This window comes from Spermophilus citellus (assembly GCF_964194105.1).
Source record: "Spermophilus citellus genome assembly, chromosome: 5".
Lineage (NCBI taxonomy): Eukaryota > Metazoa > Chordata > Mammalia > Rodentia > Sciuridae > Spermophilus > Spermophilus citellus.
In genome coordinates, this window is record NC_138186.1 from 75040209 (window position 1) to 75048048 (window position 7840).

A 7840-nucleotide genomic window follows, 5' to 3' on the forward strand; every position below is an offset into this window, starting at 1 on the left:
TGTGACCCCTGCACAGGGCTCCCAGTCTCAGCATTCAAGTAGGACTCTGGACTCCTGGCTCCCAAAACCCAAAGCCCGAAGTTCTAGCCCACGCACAGCTCATTTAGCAGAATCACCTATCAGCACCTCTGCAGAACTCTTAGACTTCACTCCTCTCCCACACAGGTCACTAGGCTGCTACCTAACCATAGCATAAGGCCATCACCCGGCTTCCCTCACTTCACCAGACACCCCAGCGCTGCAAGCAGACTGCCTCCATCTCGAGACCACCTTTTTTGCCATATTTGGTGGTGGGCAGCTCCCAGATGGGGTCTCCATCGGGCCAGGTACCAGGTTTCCAACTCCCCATCTCCCCAGAGGCAAAAACTCAACACAGTTACTACCCAACACAAAAACAGCTCTCAGTTGGACAGGTGTGCAGTGCGACTAGGGTACTGCCCACCTGGTATGAGCCTAGATGTAAGAGGTCCCACAATTGGGAACTGCTAAGGGAGAGGGAGACGTGGCTAAAGTTTGGAGCCTAACAGAGAGATCAGAAACTGGGAAATCTCCAGACAAGAGAGGGAGATAGTACTGGGCACTCAAGTCATATGAGCAAGCAGTCCCAAAAAGAGACCTGTGAGGTGCAGTCTCCCTGCAGGGACTGGCAGGAGGCATTCCCCCGCTTCCAGGTGCCCTACACCAGGACCAGTCTTCCCACCCTCTCTACCTCCATCATCCTGAGGGCAGAGACACCAGCTTATAACAGACAACTCCACCTATTGCATGAGAAGAGAAGCAGGAAAAAAATGGATCCATAAAACTAGCAGCAACCCTGGTTTCTTCCTGCAAATATATTTTTTTTCTCTCTTTCTCTTTTAACCCTCTATCCTCTGGTCCTCACATCCTCCAACATATGTGAAACCAAGAACTTTTCATGAAATAGGATTTTGAGGAGTGAGTCCTCTGAATAATATAATATAGAGGTGTTATATATGCCCATTTTTTCTTTTCATTTTTCTTCTTTCATTTTTCTTTCCCCCTCCAAATTTTTACTATTTTAACATCCTGTATTTTTCTAAATATATATGTGTGTTTGAGAAAAATTGAAGGCATTCCCTCTAAAAACTGGAATAAGATAGGGATGCCCTCTTTCATCACTTCTGTTCAACATAGTTCTTGAAACACTGGCCAGAGCAATTAGACAAAAGAAATTAAAAGGGTATGTAGCCCTCACTCATGGCAGTCTGTCTTGCCGCGTGCACTCCCTGCCGACGCTCCGCAGAAATGCTTCAACTACCCACAGTCCTTCGCCAGATGAGACCAGTGTCTAGGAGACTGGCTCCTCATCTCACTCAGGCTTATGCCAAAAATGTAAAATTTGGTGCAGATGCCCAAGCCTTAATGCTTCAAGGTGTAGACCTTTTAGCCGACGCAGTAGCTGTTACAATGGGGCCAAAGGGAAGAATGGTAATTATTGAACAGAGTTGGGGAAGTCCCAAAGTAACAAAAGATGGTGCGACTGTTGCAAAGTCAATTGATTTAAAGAATAAATACAAAAATATTGGAGCTAAACTTGTTCAAGATGTTGCCAATAATACAAATGAAGAGGCCGGGGATGGCACCACCACTGCTACTGTACTGGCACACTCTATTGCCAAAGAAGGCTCCGAGAAGATTAGCAAAGGTGTTAATCCAGTGGAAATCAGGAGAGGTGTAATGTTAGCTGTTGATGCTGTAATTACTGAACTCAAGAAGCAGTCTAAACCTCTGACAACTCCTGAAGAAATTGCCAGGTTGCTACTATTTCTGCAAATGGAGACAAAGAAATTGTCAACATTATTTCTGGTGCAATGAAAAAGGTTGGAAAAAAGGGTGTGATCACAGTAAAGGATGGAAAACACTTGAGGATGAATTAGAAATTATTGAAGGCATGAAGTTTGATAGAGGCTATATCTTTCCATACTTTATTAATACATCAAGAGGCAGAAATGTGAATTCCAGGATGCTTATGTTCTGTTGAGTGAAAAGAAAATTTCTAGCATCCAGTCCATTGTACCTGCTCTTGAAATTGCCAATGCTCACCATAAACCATTGGTCATAATTGCTGAAGATGTTGATGGAGAATCTCTAAGCACACTTGTTTTCAATAGGCTAAAAGTTGGTCTTCAGGTTGTGGCAGTTAAAGCTCCAGGTTTGGGTGACAACAGAAAGAACCAACTTAAAGATATGGCTATTGCTACTGGGTGCAGTGTTTGGTGAGGAGGATTTGACCCTAAATATTGAAGATGTTCAGCCTCCATGATTTAGGAAAAGTTGGAGAAGTCATTGTCACCAAAGATGATGCCATGCTTTTGAAAGGAAAAGGTGATGAAGCTCAAATTGAAAAACATATTCAAGAAATCACAGAGCAATTAGAAAGCACAAATAGTGAATATGAAAAGGAAAAACTGAATGAACGACTGGCAAAACTTTCAGATGGAGTAGCTGTGCTGAAGGTTGGTGGGACAAGTAATGTCTAAGTGAATGAAAAAAAAAAAAAAGACAAAGTTACAGATGCCCTCAATGCTACAAGAGCTGCCATTGAAGAAGACATTGTTCTGGGTGGGGGCTGTGCTCTGCTTCGGTGCATTCCAGCCTTGAACTCACTAACTTCAGCTAATGAGGATCAGAAAATTGGTATAGAAATTATTTTAAAAACACTTAAAATTCCTGCAATGACCATTGCTATGAATGCAGGTGTTGAAGGCTCTTTGATAGTTGAGAAAATTCTGCAGAGTTCCTTGGAAGTTAGCTATGATGCTATGCTTGGAGATTTTGTGAATATGGTAGAAAAAGGACTCATTGATCCAACAAAGGTTGTAAGAACTGCCTTACTGGATGCTGCTGGAGTTGCTTCTCTGTTAACTACAGCAGAAGTCGTAGTCACAGAAATTCCTAAAGAAGAAAAGGACCCTGGAATGGGCACAATGGGTGGAATGGGAAGTGGTATGGGAGGTGGCATGTTCTAATTCTCAGAATAGTGCTTTACCATTTATTAATGAACTGTGACAGGAAGCTAAAACCAAGTTTCCTCACCAATAACTTCAGAGAAGTCAGTTGAAGAGAATGACTGAAGAAAAGGCTGGTTGATGTTTAATAAAATCTCTATAACCATCAGTTACTGATTTCAGTTGACAGTGTATAATGGTTTACTGCTGTCATTGTCCATGCCTACAGATAATTTATTTTGTATTTTTGAATAAAGACATTAGTACATTCCTGATACTGGGTGCAAGAGCCTTGTACCAATGCACTGCTTTCAACTTAAATCACAAGGCATTTCTACTACTCTTCTGCTAAAACCAGGATTTTAGTGCTTGCCATAACCAGATGAGAAGTTCAGAAGCAGCCTTTCTTTTTTTTTTTTTTAAAGAGAGAGTGAGAGACAGAGAGAGAGAGAGAGAGAGAGAGAGAGAGAGAGAATTTTAATATTTATTTATTTTTTCTTAATTCTCGGCGGACACAACATCTTTGTTTGTATGTGGTGCTGAGGATCGAACCCGGGCCACATGCACACTAGGTGAGCGTGCTACCGCTTGAGCCACATCCCCAGCCCCCAGAAGCAGCCTTTCTGTGGAGAATAATTGTGTACAAACTAGAGAAATATCCAATTATGTGACAACCTTTGTGTAAGAAAAATTTGTTTAAAGTTAAAAAAAGGATATGTATAGGAAAAGAAGAACTGAACTTAGCACTATTTGCTGACAATATGATTCTATAACTAGAAAACCCAAAAAGCTCCACCAGAATACTTCTAGAACTAGTAAATGAATTCAGCAATGTAGCAGAATATAAAATCAACATCCATAAATCAAAGGCATTTCTGTATATCAGTGACATATCCTCTAGGAGGGAAATGAGGAAAACTACCCCATTTACAATAGACTCAAAAAAAATAGGATACTTGGAAATCAACTTAACAAAAGAGGTGAAAGATCTATACAATGAAAACTACAGAACTCTAAAGAAAGAAATCAAACAAAACTTTAGAAGATGGAAAGATCTCCCTTGCTCTTGGATAGGCAGAATTAATATTATCAAAATGACCATACTTCCAAAAGTACTATACAGATTTAATGCAATTCTGATCAAAATCCCAATGACATTCATCAAAGAAATAGAAAAAGCAATCATGAAATTCATCTGGAAAAATAAGAGACCCAGAATAGCTAAAGCAATCCTTAGCAAGAAGAGTGAAGCAGATAGCATCACTATACCAGACCTTAAATTATACTACAGAGCAATAGTAACAAAAACAGCATGGTATTGGCACCAAAAATGACTGGTAGACCAATGGTACAGAATAGAAGACATAGAGACTAAACCACAGAACTACAATTATCTTATATTAGACAAAGGTGTCAAGAATAGAGAAAAGGTAGCCTCTTCAACAAATGGTGCTGGGAAAACTGAAAATCCATATGTAGCAAAATGAAATTAAACCCCTATCTCTCACCAAGCACAAAACTCAACTCAAAATGGATCAAAGACTTAGGAATATAATCAGAAACCCTGCATCTAATAGAAGAAAAAGTAGGCCCTAATCTCTATCATGTGGGATTAGGCCTCAACTTCCTTAATAAGACTCCTGTGGCACAAGAATTAAAATCAAGAATCAATAAATGGTATGGATTCAAACTAAAAGTTTCTTCTCAGCAAAAGAAACAATCTGTGTGGTAAATAGAGAGCCTACATCTTGGGAGCAAATCTTTATCCCTTACACATCAGATGAAGCACTAATCTCTAGAGTATATAGAGAATTCAAAAAGCTAAGCACCAAAAAAACAAATAACCCAATCAATAAATGGGCCAAGGAACTGAAAAGACACTTCTAAGAAGAGGATATACAATCAATCATCAAATATATGAAAAAAATGTTCATCATTACTAGCAATTAGAGAAATGCAAATCAAAATCACTCTTAAGATATCATCTCACTCCAGTTAGAATGGCAGCTATTATGAAGACAAACAACAATAAATGTTGGTGAGGATGTGGGGGAAATGGTACATTCATACATTGCTGGTGGAACTGCAAATTGGTGCAGCCAATATGGAAAGTAGTTTGGAGATTCCTTGAAAAACTGGGAATAGAACCACCATTTGTCCCAGCTATCCCTCTCCTCGATCTATACCCAAAGGACTTAAAAACAGCATACTACAGGGACACAGCCACATCAATGTTTATAGCAGCACAATTCACCATAGATAAACTGTTGAACCAACCTAGATGCCCTTCAATAGATGAATGGATATAAAAAAAATGTGGCAATAAAAGAGAATAAAATCATAGCATTTGCAGGTAAATGGATAGAATTGGAGAAGATAATGCTAAGTGACATTAGCCACCCCCCCAAAAAAAATTACAGAATGTTTTCTCTGATATAAGGAGGCTGATTCATAGTGGGGTAGGGAGGGGGAGCATGAGAGGAATAGACAAACTCTAGATAGGGCAGAGGGGTTGGAGGGGAAATGAGAGAGCAAGGGGTTAGCAAGGATGGTGGAATGTGATGGACATTATTGTCCAAAGTACATGTAATTTAAAACAATATGATTTTCAGCTCTAGAATTCTGATAATGAAGAGGGATAATGTGAATTATCATATAAGTCCTGTAAATGTCTTGGATTGAACTGTTGACTCCTGACTGTTTCGATTTCAATTACTCAACAACAAAGTCAGAGTATAAATGCTTGCAGCTAAAATTCATCTTAATTTATATTACAGTCATTTTAAGTTATGCATTATTGGTTTTATGTCTTTAGAATTCATATGCAATTATAAAACAAATTTTTAAATTGTAAATTAATTAAAGGTAGATGTGATAGACAATTGCCATCAAAATCCCTTCTCCCCATTTTTTTCATGGTAATAAGATTTCATTTAGGAATATATTCAGCCAGATTAAAACATTACTTCTCAGCTTTCTGCAGAAGTATAACTATCTAGGCCTGGGATAGCTCAAAAGTAGAGCACTTTCCTAGCAAGTGTAAGGCTCTGGGTTTGATCCTCAACACAGCAAAAACAAAAAGTAAAACTGTGTGTCCAAGTTCTTACCAGTGGACTGTGCATGGAAGAGGAATGAGTGATTCCTGCATCTCCTACCTTCAAGGAAAAATTATTTTTCTTCCCCTCTTTCCTTTTTCTTCTGGCTGAAAATGGCTGCAACAACTTTGATGACCCATTTAGGGGACACAAGAGCAGACCTGTCAGCAGGAGACCTTGGCTGACTGCACTTCATGCTGTGCAGCCCACCTGCCTCCCTGAGCTGCTGACTGGAAGAGGAAAGATGTGCCCTTTGGTTTGACCCCATCTACTTGGGGGCCTTTGTTGCCACAGTTTAGCCCATACCCTAACTAATCTATGTCATCCCATAGTACCTTCTTAGTTACTGCAAAAGTTTAAATTTATGAGTATTAGAACAATAAAATCTTCTTTACTTTTAGTTGCAAATTCGTCTGAGGGGTTACATACTCACATTCCACTACTATGCACAATTATTATGACACTCTCTTAACAAGGATATTTCAGCCTTCAAATTTATGAGATTTTTCAAAGGAAAAAAAAATGAATTGATTATGTTGAAAAGCAAAAGATTATTCCTGAATCAGTGGTTGGAAGAGTTTAATGCTCTCAGTAAGATCATAGAGTAGTATGATAAACAGACAAATAATCTTGTGTGAATTATGCATAAAGAGGAAAAAAAGGCGAGAAACAATTGCTCTTTGGGTTTAAGATGTGTTGTAAGTGTTGCTGAGCTGATGAAGTACTTTGTGGCAAAGCCATGTGCCTTATTTGATACCCTAAATCAAATGCATGATCTCAAGAAGAAAGAATTAAAAAAGACATCTAGTGCCTTAGGCAAGGAACCCATGTAGTTCCCCAGAACACCCTGCTTTGCCCTGAGAATGAGAGCCCAGCACCCCCCCCATCCTTACTGCACCTTGCTCTGTATGGCTGTTGGAACACCTTAAACAGTTACAAGCTAAATTTAAATCAAATTAATGAAGAATCATTTCTTTTAAATAGGAAAGGCACAAATGTGTGTTCTTTTTTTAATAAACTTAATAGATATGTAAATAAGATTTTAAGAAAAAGGAAGCTCATTTTTATATGACTCTCTGCAGAGGTTATATCCATATTCTTTCTACAGAGGCAATTTATTGAACTAGAGGGACATTCCTTTTCCGAAGCAGTTGCTCCCAACCACCCTATTGATTACATACTGAGACTTAAACTCAATTCAAGTGAATAGATTCGACCACTTGATAACTTTGAAAACATTACATTCCCTTATAACCATTAGTATGGGGAGAATGGGAGTCGTTTTGATGTTATATTGATAAAATTGCATAAATCTTGGCATATAGTATACATAGGATATCTGGGTTATTATTTTACATATACAAATGGAAGAATCATACATACACTGTCTTGAACTTTGTTTTTCTAACATATCACAAATATATTTTTAAATCATCATATTCAGATTGGCCTCATCCTTTTGAATTAAACTCATGGTGTTCAATTTATACAGATTGTCACTATTCATGTAATCAATGTTGACACTTAAGTAGTTCCCAATATTTGTTATTATAGATTATTGTACAGAAATACACATGTGTGTTGACAAATGATTTCAAATATAATAAATACTGGTAAGTTCCTAACCATGCATTTATTTATAGGGTTAAAAAATATATGCCTTTCTATTGCACAGATATTACAAATTTGCCCTTTAAAATGTTCTCAGACACACACAATTACTCATACTAGTAATTCCAATCACTTGAGAGGCTGAAGAAGAAGGATCACTTGAGC

The 7840-nt window shown here is 38.4% G+C and overlaps 1 pseudogene across 1 annotated transcript; it reads left to right on the forward strand.

Moving 5' to 3' along the window:
• Positions 1-1266: 1266 nt before the first annotated feature.
• On the forward strand, positions 1267-2999 carry LOC308650037 (60 kDa heat shock protein, mitochondrial-like; annotated as a pseudogene). Its single transcript has one exon. The product of its transcript is annotated as a 60 kDa heat shock protein, mitochondrial-like (transcript).
• The last annotated feature ends 4841 nt before the right edge of the window (positions 3000-7840 follow it).